A 27,697-nucleotide genomic window follows, 5' to 3' on the forward strand; every position below is an offset into this window, starting at 1 on the left:
TTAAGGCTGAGAAGCCACATGAACAACGATTGGCCTGTTGTTCAGATATGGGCGGACTAAGCCGGATGGGGTCTCTCTCCCATGACTGGTGCAATTACGACCTCTGCTGGCTGATTGATGGCGATGAGAAAAGAGTGCTCTCAGGGTATGTCTCTCCGTACACAACACTGAGCTGCACTGCACTCGTCAAAGTGTAGGTGATAAGATGCATACGGCATGCTGCCCACGTGTCGGAGGGGGCGTGGGTTAGCTTCATTCTCCTCAATCAGAGCAATATATATTTATATATACTGTGTATATATATAGCAGTGGTTGTTGGGATTTTAAACACCCCAGTGTCAATGCTGGGTGAGGAATCAGAATGTGTCCACTGATAAAAGACTAAAGGAAGACAAACACAAGTTGTGCAGGAAAAAAAGTTACAAATACACCTAGGCCACGTCCAAAATCGCATACTTAAACAGTACATACTAGATTCAAGACAGTATGCACTGCTCGGCTGGTAAAGCAGTAAGCTCTTTCAGTATGCAAGTGTGCAGTATGCACGCAACCTCGTACATACTACGTCCGCCATATTACCAACGTCATGTGATGCATGACGTCACATCACCGCAGTCATAACAATTTTTAAATTAGACAAAATTTTTCCTGTTGTTCTCCACAAATCTACTGATAACATTATTCAGGGTTGTACTTAATCATAACATTTAAAATTTTTGTCTAACTCAGCAGCTCCAGTTGAATTATGGGATAGATTATCGGACCGCAAGTGTACATCGTTTGCATACTCAAAAATGTCTGCACAGGCAGTAGGTCATCCGGGTACTTTTTGTGTATTGTTTAATGAATACCACGTATTGACAAGCTGTAGCCTAGTGGTTAAGGTAATGGACTTGTAATCAGAGGTTCGCTGGTTCAAGCCCCACCATTGCCAGGTTGCTGCTGTTGGGCCCTTGAGCGAGGCCCTTAACCCTGAATTGCTCAGACTGTATACTGTAACTGTAATGTAAGTCGCTTTGAATAAAGCCGTCTGTAAATGTAAATGTATTCGGACACGCTACTCGCTCTCGCGTACTGTTCAGTATGGAAGTATGCGATTTTGGACGCAGCCCTAGAATGTGTGCTAACAGAATATGTTCCTTATAAAAAGCCAATAAGTTCAAACATTATGTAAACTGTCCCAACGTTTTTGGAACAAAGCGGAAAAACAACAAGAACTTACTTTTAATTTTCAAACTTTTAGAAACGCAAGCAAGCCAGTGGTAGTGATTCAGCTCTCACAGCTTTTTAACCTGGTGCTCCCTGACTCACAGGAGAAAAAACAAAAAGAAGAAACAAGACAGGATTTAGGTAAACAAGGTAATTATCCTCAACAGGTGTAAACACTAATTAACCCTCATGTCTAAAAGAGAACAGATTAAACTTGATTGATATGCTCTGCCTACTGTTTTCAGCTCTGGAGTTCTGTTTGTAGACGCTTGCCAGGAACAGAGCAAAGTGGGTGACTCTAATAGGACAGAGTTTTCACAGTATCAATATCAGTATCAGAAAGAAAAACAAGATGTCATCCTGTCCTGCCTAGAATAGAAAACTCATTTATCTTTTTGGTGGGGGTCACAGTGATATTGCGAAGAGAACACAGAGCCTACATCAATTCTCGGATGGAATTAACATTACGGGGCACCTGATCAAGTACTTATTTTCTTGGATAAAATAAACAAAATATGTTCTTGGCATAAAATAAATGTATATCTTTTTATATATTTGTAAATACATCACTTTCAGAAAAATCATTTTGCCAAATGTGGTATTTTTTTCACACACACATATATATACGGTATATATACTTCACATGAGAAATTAGTGTTGTAAATCAATATTTTCTCATCAGAAGTTTGTCTCTTTTAATTTCTGCATTTCTTCCTCTTTCTCCCAATCTACCTGTATCCAATTACACAGTTGTATCTTTTCTTTCACTGCTGCAACAAAATGGGCTGTACCTAACTAGGGCTGACTCAATACCACTTTATTATGTCCGATACCAATACTGATACTGCAAACTGAGTATCTGCCAATACCGATACCAATCCGATACCGTAATTTCTCCTCTTAACAACTAATTAAGCAATAGAACACGAGAGGGAGTGTGTTATTGCGAATAACATCACGGCTGTGATTTGGTCGCAGGCACGAACCGAAGGTGAGTGCCGTAGATCATCACAGCCGTGATGTTATTCGCGATAACACACGACCTTGAGTGTTCTATTGCTTTTATACAACAGTTTTTACAAAATAAAGAAAGAAAATAAATCAAAGAAGCCCTGAATTTCATATTAAATATGCTTTAATATTGACAGTACCTTCCGCCAAAAAGTAGTTCCACAACGAATATAAAGTTTAACACTACAAAGCAGACATCCCAAGTTGCAAAAACTCATTTCAGGGAGGTAAGAACAAGAAGAAGAAGAAAGCAAGAACCTCCGAAGGGAAAAAAAGAAATAAAAAAACCTCTCGCACACACCAAAGGCTATGGATGAAAACAGAACTACTAGGAGCTGCTAACTGGCTTAACTAACTCTTCGCGTTACAAACACATTAATGTTCCCTAAATAGTGCACTACATTGTGTATCAGATCGTGGATATATGTTCCCTACATAGTGCACTAGATAGTGAATTAGACAATTGGTTATGTTCCCTACACAGTGCACTAGATTGTATATCAGATAACGGATTTAAAACGCGACCGGGAAAAAAAGGCTGTGTTGCCTGCGTGCGCGTTTGTGTGCATGAAGCTTGTCGTTAATGGCAACGCGTCAGCGGAGTAATACCATTGTGGTGTGAAAAGACCGTGCTGTTATCACGAATATCAGCACGTTTAGAACGCTTCTCAACCAATCAGATTGTAAGGTCGGAACTACCTGTTGTATAAGCAGTAATAATACATGTCTCAATGCACCATGGTTAAACTAGCTATCTAAATAACAATGCTCAGACTGTGAAACAAATATTCTAAAGGAATAAATACAGAACCTACAACATCACACTTCTGCAAAACTGCTGTTTTTAGTTTAACTTTTACACACAGAACATTTAGCAGCATTTTTGGTTTCACTTACATTCGAGCTGTTGTTCATGTGACACATCTTGCTTTATGGCGTGTCGTCCGAAGTGTCTACTATTGGAATATGTGGATGTCAATCAAATGCGATGGACCAATTAGAATTGATTGAAGCAGAGTTGAGGTTTTCCGTTAAAGTTCTGTCACGTTTTTAGATTATTAAACCCTGCTGGATTTTTAAGAGGACATCTGTGGCTAAACAGGAAACGGTGTAGTTTGTTTTATTTCATAACACTAATGGATTAATCGTTGAGGATGTGAGAGATCTCCAAGCCGGGACGACGATAGTTTTCTTTATCTCAGGTGAGCGATTCATCATTTATAAAGCGATTTTTATTGTGTTTAAACAGTGTTTTTAGATGTGGCAGTAGTAGATGATTTTTTAAAATGCTAAAAGTTTAAGAAGATCAGTGTGTTTTAATTTCTGAATGGCTGTTGCAGAGGAGTTGTAGATTAGTGGCACATGTTAATGATGTCATCAGGCACTCTGATGGAACATATCTTTGTGTGTTATTTGCTTTACACACAAACAATGTCCTAATTTCACTAAGTGTTATTTACATTCAGCAACAGTATCGGATCGGATTGCAGGTCTTCCGATATCTGATCCAGTGATTTGGGCCAATATCGGACCGATACCGAGTATATACAGAGTATCGGATAGGTGCCTGCCCTATACCTAACACACTCTCCCTTTTTAATAACAAGTGCAACTGCTTCCTTTTACCTGACAGAAATGGGTTCAGGTAAAATTGAGTACAAAAAGTCATGCACTTGTTCTCCCCGTGTCTGTGTGGGTTTCCTCCAGTAGCTCCAGTTTCCTCCCACAGTCCAAAAACATGCAGTCAGGTTAATTGGAGACACTGAATTGCCCTTCAGGTGAATGGGTGTGTGTATGTGTGTCTGCCCTGTGACGGACTGGTGCCCCGTCCAGGGTGTTACTGTGTGCCTTGCGCCCTTTAAAAAGCTGTTATATATATATATATATATATACACAGTATGTATATATATACAGTGAAGCCCGAAATTATTCATACCCCTGGCAAATTTTGACTTAAAGTTACTTTTATTCAACCAGCAATTTTTTTTTTGACCAGAAATGACACAGGTGTCTTCCAGAAGATAATAAGACGATGTACAAGAGGCATCATTATGGAAAAAAATATTTCCCAGCTTTTATTTACATTTGAACAAAAAGTGGCATGTCCAAAATTATTCATACCCTTTGCAAACTGTCACAGTCTATGGGAAAATCCAAAGTTCTATACCATTCCAAATAGTCCAAGCTGTTCTAAAGCATCCTAATTACCCTGATTCATTGGGAACAGCTGTTTTAATCAACTCAACAGGTGAAAAACAGCAACTCTCTGCAGTTGGTTTGTGGACAGTCATGGCTAAGACAAAGGAGCTCACTAAGGACCTGCGGCTGTGCATTGTGGCAGCTCACAAGTCAGGAAAGGGCTATAAGGCCATATCTAAATGTTTTCAAGTTCCAGTGGCTACAGTGCAAAGTATTATTAAAAAATACAAGACATTCCACACTGTGGAAAATCTCAGAGGACGTGGTCGGAAGCCAAAAGTGACACCTGTGCTGGCCAGGAAGATAGTGAGAGAGGTGAAAAAGAATCCAAGGATCACCACCAAGGCCATCCTGGTGAATCTGGGCTCTGCTGGTGGCAACGTCTCAAGGCAGACAGTCCAACGGACACTGCACACTGCTGGGTTCCACGGACGCAGACCAAGGAGGACGCCACTTCTCCAGAAAAGGCACACAAAAGCTCGCTTGGCCTTTGCAAATGCTCATCTGGACAAAGAAGAAGACTTCTGGTCTTCTGTTTTATGGTCAGATGAAACAAAAATTGAATTGTTTGGCCACAATGATGTATCCTTCATTTGGCGTAAAAAAGGAGAAGCCTTCAACCCTAAGAACACCATCCCCACTGTCAAACATGGTGGTGGGAACCTAATGATTTGGGGGTGTTTTTCAGCCAATGGACCAGGGAACCTAATCACAGTAAACGGCATCATGAAAAAAGATCAATACATCAAGATTCTCAACAACAACATCAGGCAGTCTGCAGAGAAACTTGGCCTTGGGCACCAGTGGACATTTCAGCACGACAACGACCCAAAACACACAGCAAAAGTGGTGAAGAAATGGTTAGCGGACAAAAACATTAACATTTTGCAGTGGCCCAGCCAGAGTCCTGACTTGAATCCAATTGAGAATCTGTGGAGGGAGCTAAAGATCAGGGTGATGGCAAGGAGACCCTCCAACCTGAAAGAGTTGGAGCTCATCGCTAAAGATGAATGGGCAAAAATACCAGTGGAGACATGCAAAAAGCTGGTCAGCAATTATAGGAAGCGTTTGATTGCTGTAATAGCCAATAAAGGCTTTTCTATTAATTATTGAGAAGGGTATGAATAATTTTGGACATGCCACTTTTTGTTCAAATGTAAATAAAAGCTGAGAAATATTTTTTTCCATAATGATGCCTCTTGTACATCGTCTTATTATCTTCTGGGAGACGCCTGTGTCATTTCCGGTCCAAAAAAAAAATTGCTGGTTGAATAAAAGTAACTTTAAGTCAAAATTTGCCAGGGGTATGAATAATTTCGGGCTTCACTGTATATATATATATATATATATATATATATATATATATATATTCATATATTCTTCTTTTTTTTTTATTTTGCAAGAGAGGAACTTCAGACGAGAGAAATAAGGGTGAGCGTGAAAGCTCTCAGTCATCTACCCAAAATACCGGCTGTGTGTGTTGGCTCAACATGAGACAAAGACTCAGCAAGTTCTGACTGCTTCTCTGTCTCTTTATAGACCTGTGCACAGGTGCTTTAGGCCTGATTGCCGGCTCACTGTTGACCCCTAGTGGCCGGGCTCTGACTAGCCCCAGAGCCAACGCTTACAAAAATAATCTGCTGTTTGAGCCACAGGGCCAGTTCTTTCATACCAGAAGCCATATCCTTCATATGCTCTGGCTGTAATGAGTCTTGGCTGTCCATGGAGTCCTGTGAGTACCCCATGCTGTTTTGGAGAATCCTTTTAACTCAGTCATGTAGACGTAACATCAGTAACTCTGGTCTTCATGCTGTTATTTTTGCTGTATTCAAAATGTACTATGAATAACTCGTATCAGCCCAACATTTAGTATATCCCTATCCATCCTATGCACATCTGTTATGAAATAGGCATTGCCCTGCTCATTTTTGGGGGGTAGTCCTAATGTTCTGCCTCATCACTGTATGTATGTAAAGTTTCTTTGCAACAAATGAAGGACATTCTAATATAATAATAATTAATATTAATATTAATAATAATAATAATAATAATAATAATAATAATAATAATTAATAATAATAATAATTTACAACCCCAAATCAGAAAAAGTTGGGACAGCATGGAAAATGCAAATAATAATAATACTTAAAAAAAAAACAGAGTTTCTTACATTTACTTTGACTTTTATTTGATTGCAGACAGGATGAACCTGAGATATTTCATGTTTTGTCTGCTCAACTTTATTTAATTTATTAATAAACATCCATTCCTGCATTTCAGACCTGCAACACATTCCAAAAAAAGTTGGGTCAGTAAAGCATTAACCACTTTGTAATGTTGCCATTCCTTTTCACCACACTTGAAAGACGTTTTGGCACAGAGGATACCAAGCGATACCAAGATGTGCAGCAGTACGAGGTCGTCGTTGTCGCATTTTTTCATTTCAAAATTCTCCACATATTCTCTTTTGGGGACAGGTCAGGACTGCAGGCAGGCCAGTCCAGTACCTGTACCCTCTTCTTCCACAGCCATGCCTTTTTAATGTTTGCAGCATGTGGTTTTGCATTGTCTAGTTGGAAAATGCATGGACGTCCCTGGAAAAGGGACGCCGCTTCTGGACATGGTTAACATAAGGCTTCTTTTTTTGCACAATAACATTTTAAGTGGCATTTGTGCATGTAACTCTGAATTGTAGTGCTTGACAAAGGTTTGCCAAAGTAATCCCTCACCCATGTGGTTATATCAGCTATTGTTGAGTGGCGGTTCTTGATGCAGTGTCGTCTGAGGGATCAAAGATCACGGGTGTTCAGCTTATTTTGTGCCCTTGACCTTTACGCACTGAAATTCCTCCTGATTCTTTGAATCATTTAATGATATTATGCACTGTAGAGGGAGAAATATGCAAATCCCTTCCAATCTTTTTTTGAGGTACATTGTTTTTAAACATTTCAATCATTTTCTCACACATTTGTTGATTTGGAGATCCTCTGATCATCTTTGCTCATCAAAAGCCTTTCCTGGATGCTGCTTTTGTACCAAACCATGATTACAATCACCTGTTGACATCACCTCTTTGGAATCGCATCATTATTTAGTTTTTTCCACCTCATTACTAGCCCTAAATTACCCCCGCCCCAACTTTTTTTGGAATGTGTTACAGGCCTGAAATGCAGGAATGGAGGTATATTAATAAATGAAATGAAGTTAAGCAGATAAAACATGAAATATCTTGGGTTCAAACTGTCTGCAATTAAATAAAAGTCAAAGTAAATGTAAGGAACACTGCATTTTTATTTGCATTTTCCATACTGTCCCAACTTTTTCTGATTTGGGGTTGTATTTGAAAAGTGCCTTTCATGACACCCAAGGGCACTGCACAAGAGAAGTAAAGAAAAATTGAAGAAAAAATACAAATATTAATACACATTTACAAACATGGAAACGCTATACATGTGGCACAGTTCTGGGTCATCCAAAAGCCAGATGGAAAATATTTTTTTTTTGTTTTGAGACGGATTTTGAACACCGCTGCAGATGAACAAGCACATAACTCAAAAGGAAGACTATTTCACAGCGACAATGAATCCCCTGTCACCAAATGTACACAATTTAGAGGACAGAACTTTGAGCAGATACAAGGTGGAAGAGCAAAGAGACCGAGCTGGAGAATATGATGTAAGCAGACTACCAAGATATGAAGGTGCGAGGCCGTGTAAAGATCTAAAAACCAGCACAATTCATATTGTATTCGATACTGTACTGGAAGGCAGTGTAGCTGTTTCAGAGTTGGGTGTGATGTTCTCCCAGGATGTAGTATGGGTTAGAATCCCTGCAGCTGAATTTTGCACATACTGCAGTGATTAATAATGTGCTTTTATTTCAAGATGCTGGTTTGTTACAAAGACAGTGAAGGCGATGATCCACAACCATACCCGTTCAAAGTAAAATGGTCTGCATGATCTGATTTTTTTCCCCTATTGCTGTACTGTCCATGTGGTGACATTTAAGAATTATTTTGCACTGTACTCATGATTTATGTCCAAGTTTTGAATTAACTGAAGTGGCTACATTGACAGAAATAGATCCAAACACTTTCTGAGTACATCATTAAAACTTTATTTAGACGGCATTTGTTTTTCAGACCGGAGTCCTTAATTAAAATGTCTACATATCTTCTCTGTGATAAAACATGTGTTTAGACAGCTAAGAATTAAAGCTTGAAAATACATTTCCAGATGGTTTCTTGCAGTCAAGTCAGTACAGAAATGCTATGAAGTGCAACCCATAACTAGAGGTTTATAAAATGCTGGTTTATAGAAAATGCTGTGTTACAAATAGCCTCTGTTATTAAATTTTTTCTAATTTAATGAATTTACATAATTAAATAAAACATACACCAAATTTTCAAAGGTATATAGACACCACTTCTTATTATGTTCAGGCATTTCAACAACAGTCATTGATAGCAGGTGTAAAAATCAATTCTATTACATTAATTGTTTGTTTCCAACTTTCCAACAACAGAGGACGGCTCTTTTTAGTTTCAGCATGATGGCCCCCGTGCACATACACTGATCAGCCATAACATTAAAACCACCTCCTTGTTTCTACACTCACTGTCAATTTTATCAGCTCAACTTACCATATAGAAGCACTTTGTAGTTCTACAATTACTGACTGGAGTCCATCTGTTTCTCTACATACCACCATACAGGACCACCACAGAGCAGGTATTTAGGTGGTGGATCATTCTCAGCACTGCAGTGACAATGACATGGTGGTGGTGTGTTAGTGTGTGTTTTGCTGGTATTAGTGGATCAGACACAGCAGCGCTGCTGGAGTTTTTAAATACCGTGTCCACTCACTGTCCTTTCTATTAGACACTCCTACTTAGTTGGTCCACCTTGTAGATGTAAAGTCAGAGACGATTGCTCAAATATTGCTGCTGTTTGAGTTGGTCATCTACTAAACCTTCATCAGTGGTCACAGGACGCTACCTACGGGGCGCTGTTGGCTGAATATTTTTGGTTGGTGGATTGTTCTCAGTCCAGCAGTGACAGTGAGACTCATACCAGCACAACACCACCATGTCAGTGTCACTGCAGTGCTGAGAATGATCCACCACCCAAATAATACCTGCTCTGTAGTGATCCTGGGAGAGTCCTGACCATTGAAGAACAGCATGAAAGGGAGTTAACAAAGCATACAGAGAAACAGATGGACTACAATCAGTAATTGAAGAACTTCAAAGTGCTTCTATATTGTGATTATAGGTCAACGAGTATAGAAACAAGGAGGTGGTTTTAATGTTATGGCTGATCGGTGTATATATGAATGGTATAACAGCAATGAGGCCTGTTATATACTGGAAGCTGCTGGAACAGGAATAGTTGACACTGTCCATGGACAAGCAAGCTTTATGCTTTACTTTAACATGGGCTTGGAGGCTGTTGTGCATGAAAATAAGCTCCAAAACTGGCTGATCTGAAAAACTGACTGAAAAAATGCTGTTTACATGGACAAACAAAACAATAGAGCAAGGGTTTCTTTCTTGGCCTAAAGCTTAGAGCTAAAACAATTCTTTCTAGATCTTTCTCATTCATTTAACCATGGTAAAGTTATTTAAATGAACAGAAGAAGGAAGCAGACACAAATTAGCCGTGAACAATACTCTTTTACGGCCCAAAATTTTAGATGATGCTCAGGGACTGAGATTTAACACACTTTCATTTCCCTTTGATGATTACCGTAACTTTTTTTAATAGGAACTACCTTTATTAGTGTCGCAGTGGAAGCATTTTAATTTGTCCAATGTTTATATATGGGGTAGTGAAAATGGGACAGATGTGCATGCAGATGCTCTGCGCACTGAAGGAGGCACCAGAGAAAAGCTCTTTAATGCCTTTGTGCCCATCTGCTTTTTCTTTTTTAAACATGCCAGTCAGATTTTGGAGGGCTCTCTGAAGGAGACACATTTATAAGATACTGGATTGTGACAGCTGTACACTTCCCACAGTTCAATTCGGGCTGCCAGGAGCTCATCACACATTCATCACTCGCGTGAAGCTTCCTGCCCCGTTTGCTATTATGACAAGCCATGGCAGGGTAAATGGGATGCTGCTACTCCTGGAAGTTTTCTATCCTGGAGTTGTTAGGCCTAGACGACGAGCCCTGGAAAGGGGCAGGGTCCAAATGCAGCAAGGTTTCCCTGCCAAAGGAATCAATTTGCTTTCATTTACACAGTCTGCTGCTGTATCCAGGATGCTCCGAACATTGTGGCGCTCATACACATACAGAGACTGAAAATCTATTGTTTGTATATGATTCCCCCCCTAATTGTTCTCCCAATCTAGTCATATCCAATCACTCTATTACATTACGCTTCCTCTCTACTGATGTTGATCCCCACCCTGGTTGAGGAGAGCCATGACTAACACACGCCCCCTCCGACACGTGCGCAGTAGCCGACTGCATCTTTTCACCTGCACGAGGCGAGTTCATATGCGGATCAGTTTTGTGTACAGAGAGCCACACCCTGATCAACGCATCATTCCTTGACTCTGTGCAGGCGCCCTCAATCAGCAGCCATCAGCCATCAACCCTTTAGAACAACAGCCAATCTTTGTTTGTGTAGGCGCCCAGCCTGCCAGATGACAGAGCTGAGTTTCGAACCGACAAGTTCGAAATGTCAGCTCTGGTGTGCTAGCGTGTTTTACCACTGCACCACCTGAGCGCCTTCTGTAAGGTTGCACAAGTAGATTTGTTTTCAGTTAATCCATAAACAAATGTGCATTCAGGAAATAGTAATTACACTCCCTGTAGCTGTAAGACTGGTGTAACATCCTGCCCGGTTTTCATTTTAATATAGCAATTTCCATGGCAACACACCATGTTCTTTTGATTTCTTGTCTGTTTTTTATGCCTTGTCACTGCCCCTCATTGTATGCACCTGTTTCCCATCACATCTCAGTTAGTTTGTGTAATGTAGCATCAAACCTTACACTTCCTTGTCTCTTTTTTTCCTCTGTCCTGTTTCTTTTCCTGATCCTAATCTGTGTTACTTTTCTGTGGAATTGCAAGTGTCTGACTTTATGTCTGCCTCCTAGTATAGGATTATGTTAACTCAATAAAAACATTGATCATAGGCGAAGGTGTCTTGCTTCTTTCTTGTCCATGGGACACAGAAATTTTCCAATACATTACTTTGCCAACTTACTGAATTTGTTTGCAATAATTAGAATGTTCTCTCTGAACTACACTTCAAAGCATTACCTGCACTTCATTCAGTATTATTCGCTACACCTGGGGTCAATGCTTAAAAGTGGCTCTAAGACTCAGCTCTGTGCTTTGAGCCATCTGACTCCCCACATAGGGACTCTCTAATCTGTCAATTTTGATTCCTAATTGTCCTGGGGATTACACTGTGTGGAGTTTAGTGGTATGGATCCTGTAATGTCCTCTTGTCCTCCTTGGTATTGAATCCGGCTTTAGGTTGTGGCTTTGGTTTTGTTTTAATGATTTCTTCAGTTTTATTATTCAGGAAAAAGGTGGATAAAACTATAGTCACACTGCTTAGGTCAGGCTGCTCCTCTAAACATAGTCAGCAAACTAGAAGGTTGTGGCTGCGGTGATGAACAATATTCAAGATGTCAAAAATGTGTTTTCTGTGACTGAATAAAGAAAACACATAGACAATACATACAATTATGACTTAATTTTAATGTAGAATTATTTTAAAATTGACTTTGTGGCATGGCCTTTTAATTCCTTGTTAGTCATGATGATAGACCAAAGCTATGCCCATATAAAAGAGCTAGTTTGACTACACTCATTAAAAAGTACAAGAAATAGTAGTCTCTTGCTAAAGCCAGAAAAAAACTAAAACAGTCAACAGCAATTTGTCTAGATCAGGGGTCACCAACACGGTGCCCGCGGGCACCCGGTCACCCGCAGGGATCACGTGAGTCGCCCGCAGAGCATGTTCTAAAAATAGCACTAGTGACCATAGAGCTCCGTCTGAAAATTGTATTTGTGTTGCTGTTCTTTTTAAATCATTAATACTTGCATTGATGCAGATTTGAAATGACAATACTGAATATAACATTAAAAAAAACAATGTTTTATTTACATATGAACTCTGATCTCGTCTGGGCGCGAAGTTCTATATCATGCGCAAGTGCACAAACGTCCATCTCACTCCTTGCTGAGACAAGCAAGCAAGCGCAGCCACGATGGGGAGCACTTTTTTTAATAAAGTAAGAGAGTAAGAGGTACAATGGTTAGAAGAGTGTCGCTATGTCTGGAATGTTAACAGAGCAGTCGGATCGGTATCTGGTTCGGGTGGTTTAGCAACCAGTGCGACAAGTCAGTGGACAGCATTATATAATTATAATATAATATAATATAATATAATTAATATAATATAATATAATATAATATAATTAATATAACATAATATAATATAATACGTATATAGGGCTGTCACATGATAAAAAATTTTCATCGCTATTAATCGCAATTATAGAACCAAATTAATCACGATTAATCAACTGCAAAAATAACTAACCAAAATATGAAGTTGTGCAAATTTTTTTGCAAGAAAAACACAGTGGCAATTCAAAGTGCTTTATATAAGGAAAAAATAAAAGCATTAAAACATTCCTGAGATCTAGAACATCAAATAAAATTATGACAAATTATTCAATACAAATTAGCTTTAGAAAGCCAGCCTATATAGAGTTAACAGCTACCCATCTTTCAGCCAGTTATTTAAAATGACAAGTCTGTTCACATTATCTGTTAAAAGTGAGGATCTTTTCCTGTTCATAACCCTGCCACTGAAAACAGGCGCTCAGAATACTAATATGAACCATTTCTAGATGCAACACCTATAACGGCATGTCGACCCAGATTGTTAACTATGTTAAAGCGTTTATACAGTCCATGAGCTTTCCATCCAAATTCCTCTGAAATAAAGTTTGACTGAGTCTGAGATCATTTTGTCTGTAACGTGTATCCATGTGCGCAAATGCCTGACGAGACAAACTCGTGCTTTGACCAAAGATGATATTAAAGCATCAATCAATAACTGTAATTTTGTCGTGATGATTTGTCATGCTTTTTAAAAACAAAAAATATTATTTTAAAACACACTACATTTCACAATATGTAATTTGTAACTTACGACCGCAAACTGGAATAAGACCGGTGTTATCACTCTACAGTATAAACACAATGTTGCTGTGTTAAAGCAGTGCAAATCACCACAGTGACATATGTTTAAAGTGGCACAAACATAGCCAAATAAAAATCGCTTGATTAAAGTTTTTAATCGTTAATTAACACAATTAACGACAGCCATAATAATATATATAACATAATATATAATAAATAACTATTATTAAATAATAAATAAAGGTTGTGACCCCTGGTCTAGATGGTCAGATGTAATACCAGACCAACAAACAGGTTTACCATTAGTTAGAAGCAGCTAAAAGATGGATTGCAAAAATCACAGTCAAGCAAGCTTTATTGGCTAAAATTGGCTTGGATGGTTCTGCTTCTTTTGTTCGGTTCACTTAAGCTTTAAGGGACAGTTTAAAGTAATGCAGAGGTTTAAAGCATTTAAATTCAATTTAGGTTTAAATTGAATCACAGAAAATTATTTAATAATGGCCAAAAGTATGTGGCCACCGGAATCATGAGTGTTAATATGAAGTATTCAACATATTCACAACACTCTTTAGCATTTTAATGTAAGAGATGAATGGCGTACATGGTTACCTCTTTCTATTTCTGTCCTTTTTATTCCCTTCTCTTTTTTATCAGTATTCAGGAAGGCAATCTGCAGGAGTTTCCATGACATGTGTTATTAACCCCTCACCCCATCCAAGCACACCCACACTGCAACCTTAATCTCCTACCAGTTTTGCTTCCTTAATCCCTTTTTTGTGCCACTGTCCATCTCCTTGTCCCTTAGTGAGTCAGTCAGCAGTTGTAGCATCCTGCCCTGAATGTAATACAAAAAGTCAGCGCTGTGATAAAACAAGGAAGAGAGAAATGCTAGAGAAAATGGTGGGTGGTCAAGTATTTTGTCCAGGACATAAATCACATGGCGTGCTTGGACAGATAAAACAGCTGGATGCCTGCAGCTCCAGGGATCACCTGTGCTATCTATATCCCTTCCATGTTCCATGTTTTTGTTCTTACATTGCTGTGTGGTAGTAGCCAAATAATTAGATACTACAATTTATTTATTTATTAGGATTTTAACATCATGTTTTACACATTTTGGTTACATTCATGACAGGACAGGTAATTACTCGGTACACAAGATTCATCAATTCACAAGTTCAACATCAAACACAGTCATGGACAACCCTGTATCTCCAATTAACTTGACTGCACGCAGACACGGGGAGAACATGCAAACTCCACACAGAAAGGACCCGGACCACCCCATATACTACAAACACTTACAGAGCGCTTAATTAGGTATCTAACCATCTGGTACACAAGTTGGGACACAATGGTTTTTCTTTTGTTAGGATGAATCTTTTGGTTCAAAAAGGTCCTGAAGAAAGCAGTCGAGAAGTCCAGAAAGTACTCTTTAAAACACTTTATTAAGTGTAAAAATAATCTGTGAATATATATCAGAGCTAAGCCGGCCGGCGCTCCTTACTCCTGCAGCCTAGACACACCACGTAAGAAAGAGGCCGAACTTCTCTTCCCCGCCAGTTTTTAAACTCAGCTAGGCTCCTCCTCCTTTACTGATGGTGGAGCCAATGAAGTGTGCTAACAAGCCCCGGGCTCTGCCTCCCCCCCCTTTCTGTAGGAGTCAGGGAGAGAGCTTAGCCGGCGACATGTTGAACAATAGACCATGTGGTCTGGATGTAATACTTCCCATATTAAATGTACGTTTTTATGTTCCGAAAAACCTAACAAACCCCCCTTGAAAGCATCTTAATGCTTTCACAATAACTTTTAACTATAGGTTAGGTGTTTCTAGATCCCAGGAGATAAGGATAGCCGTCAGCAACCCCCCAATTTAACCCCTTCTGACTACATGGCCACTGGGCTGAATTTTATACAATAAAACGTTTCTAAAAATAAAAAGGCTACCAATTAAACTAAAGGAACCGTACCTATCGCAACAGATCCTAACCCTAAAACAAACAAATAAACAAAAAAATAATAAGAACAGGAAATCAAAATAAAGTAATTTAAAAAATAGGAAATCAAAAAGAGAAGAAAAATAAAATAAACACAATGGGTGCTTAGCTTCCACAGGAAGTCCGTTCAGGTTGTCCTCCACCAGACGGAGCTGCAGATATTCAGAAGGGGCCCATAGCTCCTGTGTCTCTGCATGACTCCTAATGTCTTATGGATTCTCCCCTGTCGGCCTTACCTGTTTCCACAGCAGCACAAACATTTCCTAAAAATAGCAGAGTACCAAACATATATATACATTGTAAACAATCCTGAACTAACCCCTTGCGTTTTGTAGCTAAACTATGTGTGTTGCACTTAACTAGTGTTTTCAAAGATGGTCTATGTGTCTGCGAACTATATGTTTATGTTTTTTTTTCTCTCCGTCTAACTAAATTCTCCCCCCTCGTCTTGTTCCGCTCCGTTGATTCCGCTGGACTCTTCTTCCACATAGTCGGTTTTGTCGGGCTTTCTGCTGTGTTTAGTTCCCTGTTGGCTGGTTCAGTTGGTGTCACTTCTGTCTCTCGGAGTGGGTCTTCCAGTCCCCTCAGTGTCTGCCTCTGCCAGTCCTTCCTTCCTCTCGGTGTATGATCCGTAGTGCTGGTCCTCTCTCCTCATCTTGTCTGGTCGGTTTTACCTTTAATTAAGCAGAGTTAGTAGCACTTATGCCGCTCGAAGTGGGTCTTCCGGCCCACCTTCAAGGGTATCCTCCTCATCATCATCTACCTGATATCTCGACAAATCAGCCAACACCATCTGGATAACTGGTGGATCCTGCCCCCCTCTGCTTCCTCTACTCACTATATCTATTACAAATCTTCCCATTAACACCCTGATACACGGGACACAACAACCACATACCACTAAAATTGCCGTTCCCACGCATGCTGACATCACCAAACTTGCAATAACTTCCTTCCATGGCCCAAACATCCCTTCTAGCCACTTAACCCATTCATACACACATACAATCATACAACAGACAAACATATAAGCTACTTACCCAGCCCTCACCGCAGCCACCCCACTCCCAACAACGGGATACACGGCCACGGTGAGCTTAGACACCACTGCCGCAAGGCTTTCTGGGTAAAGCCCGTGCCAGACCCAGTGGCGACGCTACTCTGTCCCCTCCCTAATGGTCAACCGTCCCGGTGACCCACTCACCAGCGTCCACTGGGTGGCTCCATGTCTGGACCGCACCCCATTACACTGCCGAGTCGCTCTTCCACCCACTGCTGGACCGGGCACCCTGCCCCTACAGCCACCTGGGCTAGCGCACTCCGACAGACCGGGCATATTGGCTCTCCAAACCATCAGAGCCACCCAAACACCACAATCCCACTTCTGACACCAATGTGGCGCCGGCGAGTAAGGAAGGTTAGCGTCAGGGCCGCAAGTGAGCTGCCTTTGGCAGTTCATTCAGTGTTTTAGGGACAGACACCCATTCATACACACATCCCTTCTGAAAAATGTCCCCTGTTTATCGGTTCTGGTTTGTTGCTCCTGAAACAGGTGTAATTGTCTTTATAAGCTTTGATGTTGGTTGGGGTTGGTTCCTGAGTTAGTGGGTGAGACATGGATAAATTCTCTATGTGTTAAATTAGACATTTTAGACCGCTTTAAACAACCTTTCAAGCTAAATCTGTAACACGTATTAAGAAAAAGATAAACTGATAGGTTTTAACGAGACACACCCTAGAACAGAAGATTCCTGCCTAGTCGAAGAATACGAGTATTCTTTTAACATTCACTGGCACAACTCACTCGGTTGTCCAAACACAACTCAGACAAAAGAACGTAAACCTCAGTACAACAACAGTGTCTACTGGAAACAAACAATTACTTCACCGCGACCGACAATGGCCCTATGGAAACAAACATATACTTCAGGGCAATCGACAGTGATCCCCTGGAAACAAACAATTACTTCACCGCGACCGACAATGGCCCTATGGAAACAAACAATCACTTCACCGCGACCGACAATGGCCCTATGGAAACAAACATATACTTCAGGGCAATCGACAGTGATCCCCTGGAAACAAACAATTACTTCACCGCGACCGACAATGGCCCTATGGAAACAAACAATCACTTCACCGCGACCGACAATGGCCCTATGGAAACAAACATATACTTCAGGGCAATCGACAGTGATCCCCTGGAAACAAACAATCACTTCACCGCGACCGACAATGGCCCTATGGAAACAAACAATCACTTCACCGCGACCGACAATGGCCCTATGGAAACAAACATATACTTCACCGCGACCGACAATGGCCCTATGGAAACAAACATATACTTCAGGGCAATCGACAGTGATCCCCTGGAAACAAACAATTACTTCACCGCGACCGACAATGGCCCTATGGAAACAAACATATACTTTAGGGCAATCGACAGTGATCCCCTGGAAACAAACATATACTTCAAGGCAATCGACAGTGATCCCCTGGAAACAAACAATTACTTCACCGCGACCGACAATGGCCCTATGGAAACAAACATATACTTCAGGGCAATCGACAGTGATCCCCTGGAAACAAACAATTACTTCACCGCGACCGACAATGGCCCTATGGAAACAAACAATCACTTCACCGCGACCGACAATGGCCCTATGGAAACAAACATATACTTCAGGGCAATCGACAGTGATCCCCTGGAAACAAACAATTACTTCACCGCGACCGACAATGGCCCTATGGAAACAAACAATCACTTCACCGCGACCGACAATGGCCCTATGGAAACAAACATATACTTCAGGGCAATCGACAGTGATCCCCTGGAAACAAACAATCACTTCACCGCGACCGACAATGGCCCTATGGAAACAAACAATCACTTCACCGCGACCGACAATGGCCCTATGGAAACAAACATATACTTCACCGCGACCGACAATGGCCCTATGGAAACAAACATATACTTCAGGGCAATCGACAGTGATCCCCTGGAAACAAACAATTACTTCACCGCGACCGACAATGGCCCTATGGAAACAAACATATACTTTAGGGCAATCGACAGTGATCCCCTGGAAACAAACATATACTTCAAGGCAATCGACAGTGATCCCCTGGAAACAAACAATTACTTCACCGCGACCGACAATGGCCCTATGGAAACAAACATATACTTCAGGGCAATCGACAGTGATCCCCTGGAAACAAACAATTACTTCATTACTTGTCTCATACTGCATTAACCCTTCCTGCTATATAAAATTCCACTTCAAACAGTTCAAACTGATCAGAGCAGAAGGTGCATACACATTACATCTAACATTTTCTACACTTATTCTACTTCATCATCGTCGCATGCTAGAGAGCCTTCAAATTTTCTAAATCACATTTTTTCCAATACAAAATCACCAATCCACTATTTATTATTTACTCTGTCATACTTAAAATAACAACAGCTCTGCTATATCAACTTCCATCAGTCCTACAAACCCCTGACTTATATTATTTATTCATTCAGATTTTTACCCCAACTTTTGGTCACTGGTACTAACACACCTCCTGCTTCTAACAATACAGACTCCATTTCCCACAATCCAACAGACTCTCACATGACCATCTCCTGCTCCTAGTCAGCCAATCCCTCATGCTCATCATCACCAGCGCTTTGATCCACTTTGGCTTTCTTGAATACTAAATTCTACTTAACCAGTTCCATTTAGTTAACTCACTGCAAAGTACTACCAACCTATACTATCTCTATTGTATTATTGTTACATCTCCCTACAAATGTCATTAACCCCACATCACTATGGTACCTGCATCCCTACTCTCACTAAAACACAAGCACTTGTAGCTCTTTCTAATTTACTCTTGTAACCAAAACTTTTTCTACACGAATTATTGTTGTTCTAATACCTTACTGTAAAATACATCCAAAACCTCTATAAGATGTTACCGAACCCCTCACTTTTTATTATGGAACCCAGATCTTCAGGTGGATGTCTATTAAAACACACTACTGTCCCACACGGTCTTGAGATTTCACTGCATAACGTCTCCATCCAGTCTCACATCAGCTTTCCCTTCCTCTTGTCTGATGTCATTACTTTGGCATTCTGTACCTCAGCACCCCATATGCCTCTTGAACACTGCTTTACTCAAACATCAGAATGCAACAACAGCCATGACACACATCTGCAAGATCTGGTATTCATAATTTTTACATCATCTTTGGTACTGCATAAGTGTCCACCATCCTCAGCCAGTACACAGTAGATTAAATATCAGGCTTCTCTTTACTCATGCAGGGCCTGCAGTTTATGGCCTCAACCCCCCGCTGGGTTGCTGTGTGTCTGTGAAACCTATGACCTGGGTCTCCAGTCACCCCCCTTCATGTACTTCTCTCCTAACAAGTTATTTTCTTCACTGTTTCCTCAATCTTTAAATTGCACTCGTCTGCCACTCATCTATGATCATGCATAGTATTGCCACAAGGTTTACTGCACCACATTGAACCAATCTAACTTCTTCAATAAACTATATAGTATAAAATGAGTGAGTTGACCTGATCAATTAGCTAGAAAAGATTCATCGGATACAACACAAGCATCAAATATTACCAATTGCCAATTAACAATTTCCAAAAAATATTACCAATTAAATTGAATCTTACCGGAGTCCGTGTAAGCAATTATATTTAATCTCCTGAGACCCGAGCTTTGATTTTTTCAATGCATTTTTCCTATTCCTTATGTTTTTAACCTTAGTTGGGCGACACGGTGGCTCAGTGGGTAGTACCGTCGCACACTGTCACAGCAAGAAGGTCCCCCCTCCGCGGAGCCCGCATGTGGGTTTTCCCCGGGTGCTCCGGTTTCCTCCCACAGTCCAAAGACATGCCAGCGAGGCGAACCAGAGACACTGAACTGTCCATGTCTGTGCCCGATATAACCTGAATCCCGTGCAATGAGCAACCACCGCTCCTGTCATAAATGTAACCAAAGTGCAAAACATAACGTCAAAATCTCAATAAAGCAACAAACAAACTTTATTAGTGTTCTAGTACTTTTGCTACCACTAGCTGGCAGACAAAAGTCTCCACTAATGGGGACAATCGATCGAAGTTTAGCAGGTCAAGGAATAAGGCATGACAAAACCAAAATGTAATGTCCTCATATGTGAGGTAAGGCTGAAGATTACCTTCACCAGGCGTCCCTGAATCTGCATGCATATACGTACCTGAATCTGCATGCATATCCGTAGGTCTGCCAGTCCAGCTGCCCCAGCACAATGTATCACAGGATTTAATACACAAAGCGGCATATTAAACATAAATTCTTATTCCTGCCATAATACTCCCCCCTTTTTCAAATTTTACAATCAAATCTTGAAAATAAAACATTAAATAAACCTTCTAAATGTGTTTATCCTGTTGGAAAGCACAGAATTTTAAAGTTAGTTCAATCAAAGTCTGGTGTTAGCTGGACCTGTAAACAAATAATGTTGTTATTGAGCAGTGGAAGGTGTGCAACAGCTTTGTCGGCAGTGTCACCTCTGGCATTGTCCTGTAAAATTGGAACAAAACTTTACTTAAATAGTTCCACTTAAATTGAATAGGAGGGACAATGACACAAAGTATCATTTGCTAAAATTTTAACTAAGCCCACTTGTTTCCTGTCTGTTGCAGCATCTCTGGATGCAAATCCTTTCACAAACATTTCCAATTCAGGATTCCTATCAGGCCCAGAAAAAATAGATAGAGTAATACAGTCATGATGTTCACCATCTCCTGCAATTAGTAAAAAGTGGTAGGATTAAGTACATTACAGCATTTGATAATAATGTTCAATTTTAGAAGTACACTGTAGTATTTATACAATCATTAACTTGATACGTGAGATGTTTTCCTTTCAGTTATAGAACATAATTTGGCAAGATCACCTAGTATAACTACGGATATTTCTGTAGCAGACAGAGACAGAAAGAAAATCCTGCACAAATCCAGAAGGGATCAGAGTCCCTGTCTTGTACAGAAATAGTGGTACCTTCAGGCATTATTTCCAATTTAATTCAAGAGGCAAACAAATGATCACACCTCATAAGATTTATAGGGCTATGAAATCTCACTCTTCACAACTACACAATATTTTAGAAACAGTAACATATTAGCTTTTACCTTTTACTTGTATTCAGCATTTGTATACAGAGAAAAACACGACCTCACTCTCAAATAAACATAAGCTTTGACAACATATAATCTAATATATCAACACATGTCTTAATCAGAGGTGGAAAGAGTACCAAAAAGTGTATTCAAGTAAAAGTACTATTACCTTAATGAATCTCCACCTAATTACGAGTAAAGTTACTACTCTGAAAATCCACTCAAGCAAAAAGTAGAAAGTAACGCATTTAAAATGTACTCACCGAGTAAACAGCAGGGGGTCTCCTCTGTGTAATGTAAACAGGAGTGGATACAAACCTCACAACAGTAGTATTTAATTCAAATGCAACAGTAGAAACGTTGTCCTTAACTCAAATGCAATAGAAGAAACATGTTGATACAACAATTAAAACAGTTAGGGATATGTAATGTGTCATTTCAAATGACATAAAACTTTTTCAAAGACACCCACTAGCGATGTGTCGTAAAATGATTCGAATCCATGAATCGGCTCTTCTAACCGAAACAAAGGAACCGACTCTTCCGGCAGTCGCCATGTAAACACGCGGCTCTTCAAAAGGAACCGAGACAAAAGACTCGACTCCCTGTCGCAACTCACTGAATTCGCGATTTCTTTAGCGGTTTTTATTTTTATTTTGCTCGGTAACAGATGCTATTCAAAATGTAACAATTACTAATACAAAACATACTTAAGCAAAAGCAAAATTACAGTCTGTGAAATGTGCTTTAAAAACTACTGTGTTACAGTAACCAGTGCGATCAGAGCGGTAACACTAAGCACTGGATTCGTGTATGTATGTGTATTGATCGAATTTGTTTAAAATCATATCCCCGCTATTGAAACATTCCCCACTTGCGACATATTGATGTCGAATTATTGCCCAGCATTACCCCACACATTAAAACAAAAAACAATATAACAATCTCTCAACAATACATGCAAAGCTCCTAACACGATTAACAAGCGTTGGGTTAGTCAAAAATTTTTTAATCTTATTCACTATAACAACTCTGATTAAGGAGATTTTCTTTAATTATGTGTGAAAATGTCCTATGCCACACATGGATGAATTCCACTCTAAGTACCCCCTTTCCTGGTTTAAGAACCTTAAAGTTCAAGAACGCTATCTACCTTAAAACACACTTAATAAGGTACCATAAATACTTCATCTTAACTCAGTTATCTTAAGATTATAAAAATAAAGTTGATTATAAAATTAACTGCAGCCCTTACCCAATCCAGGCGTACAAAGACAAAGATAGCCGATGGACAAGATACGGCAAGCTGCTCACATAGAGCCAAAAAGGCGGATACACAGAAAACCACGCTCAGCTCTCCCAGAGCCAAAATGGTGGACAGACAGAAAACCACGCTCAGCTCTCTGGTCCAAAATGGCCGCCGAACAAAAGAAACCACGCTGCCCAGTGCCAAAATGGCGGACAGACAGAGCCAAAATGGCGGACAGACAGAAAGCCACGCTGCGTTCTCAAGAAACAAAATGGCGGATAGACGGGAGACCACGTTGCATTCCCAAGACAAAATGGCGTACAGACAGAAAGCCACGCTGCGTTCTCAAGAAACAAAATGGCGCCGACAACAAAAGAAACCACGTTGCACATCCAGCACACGGTTTCACAGACAAACATACACAGAGACTTACTGACAAACAAAACTCCTGATGTACTGTTTTTCGAACCTGATTTAGAATTTAAAGTAGTCTAATTAACCGAACCCCGCTCCCATAACAGTCAGGTCCGAATTTAGAATAATCTTAATGATCAAATCTAGTTTCCAGCACCAAAAGATTCTTTCAAGATTAAACGGCGCTCCGTTACCGTAACAGACAAGCCCGTATATAGGACAATCTTATAGATCGAATCCCGTTTCCAGCACCGGCAGATTCTTTCAAGATTTCCCACACGAATTTACGAATTCCGCTCCCATAACCGACAAATTCGTTATAATTTAGAACTATCAAATTAATTAAACCCCGCTCCCATAACAGTCAGGCTAATTAAAATGTAGAACAATTCGAATTAGACGAGTCTCGCTCCCATAGCAGACAGACTCCCCTTTCCCTCCAATAGTGTTCCATACACAATGGCGCCCTTAACATTTATTTTAACCGGTTTGGTTCAAATTCAGATATCAGGAAACACGCATTTTTAGCTCCAACATATATTCACAGTTTTAAACTATCTAATGATACTTTAGTAATTTAACCCTTTAAAGCCGGCCCATTCAAATTTCGAAACAATAATTTCGATGGCTTAAAGCCTTGTATCTCCGCCGTCCAATCACTGATTGTAAATCTGAAAACTGCCCCAGGTAGCTGACAACCCAGGCTAAAAGGCAATATCATTGGTCAAGCGGTTTGTGTCGTGGCTGGTTTGCATATTTAATGAGAAGGCGGAGAATTTATTTTTTTCATTCTCCCCGCCCTCACACGGAGCGCTGCTGAGACAGTCGACTGGATAACAACACAGAAAGAGAAATTCTGTCAGTGAAATAAGGTAAGATTTATTTTAAAACTGTTTATTAGTGTTATTACTTTTCATTTCTACTCAGAAAACTTAGCTTTAATGGTAAAATTGTAATATTATTAGTGTTCACGCTTTGTAAAAGCTGAGGTGAGTTTGAGACTTGCGTTCTAAGTTTAGTCAGTCAGCTGAACAACTCTCCTTTCTGAATCGATTGTAATGTTTTTATGTCCATCTAGATGGAAATAAATACGTGTGGAGAGTTTATCAGATACCTTTTTAGTCTCCTTTGTTTAGTAGTTTGTAAAGTATGCAGCAGTTTTACACAAATAAGTGATTAGTAGTGAACCTAAGCTAAGCTAAGCTACCGGAGCTGTTTGTTGCATCCTGCAGCCATGTGGTTTGAACAGGGTGCTCAACTAAGTCCAAAGTTAGATTTTATGCATGTAATCTTGAAATCAGTTCTAGCTTACTTGTTTTACATCAATACTGTCTAAAGTCTGCTTAGAAATCACCTTAGCTTTGCTCATAATAGCATTACATTTTGCATTGCATGCATTTAGCATGACTGGCTAAAGTAATCTGAGGCAGAAATGTGGATAACATGTCAGTCTGGGCAATTTATAACCTTTATTTCCATGGTATATTTTATCTGTGGTAATTTGTACTTATAACAGAGAAATATTATTTTATCTATAAAATATTTCTGTCAAATTTGCATCATTTTCTAAAAAATTGCTGCATTTATTTGAAAGAGACTAAAGTATGCTATGCTACCATATATAGGTGCATATAGGTAGATAACATATCAGTCTGGGCAATTTATAACTTCTTTTTTTACCATAGTATATTTTTTTCTGTGGTAATTCTTACTTGTATCAGTGAAATATAGTTTTATCTATAAAATATTTCTGTCAGATTTGCATAATTTTCTAATGTATTGCAAGAAATATTTGAAAGGGACTAAAATATGGTATCAAACTTTTTTTGAAAGCATAGAGGTGCATAACATTTCAGTCTGTGACTATTTACAACATTTTTAAATATAACCATAGCATCAAGTTTTTTCTTGTAATTATTGCTCCTCTTAGATAATTATTGTTTTATGTGTAAACCATGTGCCAGATTTGAGAAACTTTTGTCATATGTATTGGTTCAGTGTACTTGAGTTTACTTCTAAACATGAGCCTGTGGACATTAGCTTCTCTGGCAAAAACATATAGAGTATTTGTGATTGAATTCTACATATATGTAATTATTTTTTTAAATAACATCACTGTCACCACCTTTATTCACTGTAATCTCTTTTCTTTTATTATTATGACATGGATGGAGACAAGGCTCAATATGCACGCCTTATGGAGTCTCTGAAGAGGAGACAGCGGCTAGGCCCTGACGAGCTTAGACTTATTGCTGAACATGACAGCGATGAAGATCATGAAGGCATGACCATTGAAGAGGAGGACTTCATGGACATGGAGCTCTTGGATGAAGGGGAAGAAGAGGATGAAGAGGAGCAAGATGAGCAGAGGGATCAACCAACAACCTCCTATCGGTAAATGCATGTATTCCAATAGTGTGTATTTGTAAATGTGTGTGTGTACATATATGCTGACAATAAATGTCAGCATTTGCATCCACACACACAATCAGGGCTGCCAACAAAAAGTTAAAATTAACAAAAGAGTACAAACTGAGATTATGATTTTTACTAATGTTTGCTTTCTTTTATGGGTTTGGTTAGTCTTTCTTGTCCCATGTCAGGTAGGAAGCGGAAACGCTTTCCTGACTCTGTATCCTTTCCTTCCTATGCTGATGTAGACACAGAAGCACCAAAGCCCATACCATTTAATCCCTCTCGTCCAGTAGGTATAGATCTGGGAAGTGTGCGTAGGGCTGTACGGTCAGCCACAAGTACCTTGCGTGAAATAGACTTCTTCAAGTTGTTTTTCACGTACACCATCGTTGCCGAGATTTGCCAGTTTACAAACTCTAAGGGGTGGGAGCTTGTACTGAATAGGCCGTCTTATGCGAACCATCATGGGGCATGGGAAGAAGTGACCCCGGATTAATTCTACCGGTTTCTTGGGCTCCTTATTTACATGGGTTTCACGTCCCTGCACAGCATTCACAGATATTGGGGAACCAAATCTCTTCAGGGTTCATGGGCCAAGTTATTCATGTCCCGTGACCGTTTCAAGGAATTGATGTCAGCCCTCCATGTTGTAGATCCTGCCACAGAAAATAATCTTGATCGTCTTAGGAAGTTGCGTTACCTGATGGACCACCTCAAAACCAAGTGTCAGCAGCTTTTCCAGGCTAATGAAAATCTGAGCATAGACGAGAGAATGGTAAAATCAAAAGGTCGATCAGGATTCAAGCAGTATATGAAGGGCAAACCTACTCGCTGGGGTTTCAAATTGTGGGTCATTGCAACTTCAGATTCGAGATATACCTTAGACTTTGATGTTTACACAGGCAGTCTTGATGGGCGCATAACTGATTTGGCTATAAAAGTGATCGAAGACCTTGTGCAGCCATTTAAAAATCAAGGTCACACAGTTTGGTTTGACAACTTCTATACATCACCAACTGTTATGGTCCGACTTAAGGAGTGGGGAATCAATGCTTGTGGGACATGTAGGATTAATCGTAAGAAATTCCCAGTGGATTTCAAAGATGTCAAGAAATGGGAGCGGCAAGCTAACCGTGGTGATATGAGGTGGTGTAGAATTGACGGAAATGTCTTAGTTGTTCAGTGGAAGGACACGCGAGCAGTTACATGCCTCTCTAATTTCCACAATGCTAATGATTCATCAGAGGTTTCTAGGATGGTAAAGAATGGTGCCACGTGGGACAGGAAAGTAGTCCGTCAACCAGCTGTAGTAAAGGACTACAATAAACACATGGGAGGTGTTGACGGATCTGATCAAATGTTAAACACATACAGTCTGCTTCAGAAAACTCAAAAGTGGTGGAAAACACTTTTCTTCCATTTTGTGGACATAGCCATCGTTAATAGTTTCATTTTGTTTCAGGACTGGCATCATTCCAATCCAGCATCACGTTATGGGTTTAGTTCAGCAGGCTACAGCCAGATAAACTTTAGGGAAAATCTGTCGCGCCAACTTGCAGACATTTCCGTCGATTCAATTTTGCCATCTCAGCTTTCAGTAGCTCCAACCACTTCCTCATCGTTTTACGTCACCCACATTCCTCAGATAGAGCAAGTATCAAGAAATTGCTGGCTTTGCTACAAAAAATTCAAAAAAGAAAATAAAACAAAGATTGCATGCATGGCTCCTGAGTGCCAAGGTAGAAGATTTTGTTTAGTTGGCAATCGAAACTGTTTTCAGTCTTGGCATTCTAGCGAAGGAGATGAGTTTCGCAGTTAGACCTACACAGGGCTTCTGTCTTCTACCGTCAGTCCCTC

This window comes from Trichomycterus rosablanca, chromosome 5 (genome assembly GCF_030014385.1).
Source record: "Trichomycterus rosablanca isolate fTriRos1 chromosome 5, fTriRos1.hap1, whole genome shotgun sequence".
Classification (NCBI taxonomy): domain Eukaryota; kingdom Metazoa; phylum Chordata; class Actinopteri; order Siluriformes; family Trichomycteridae; genus Trichomycterus; species Trichomycterus rosablanca.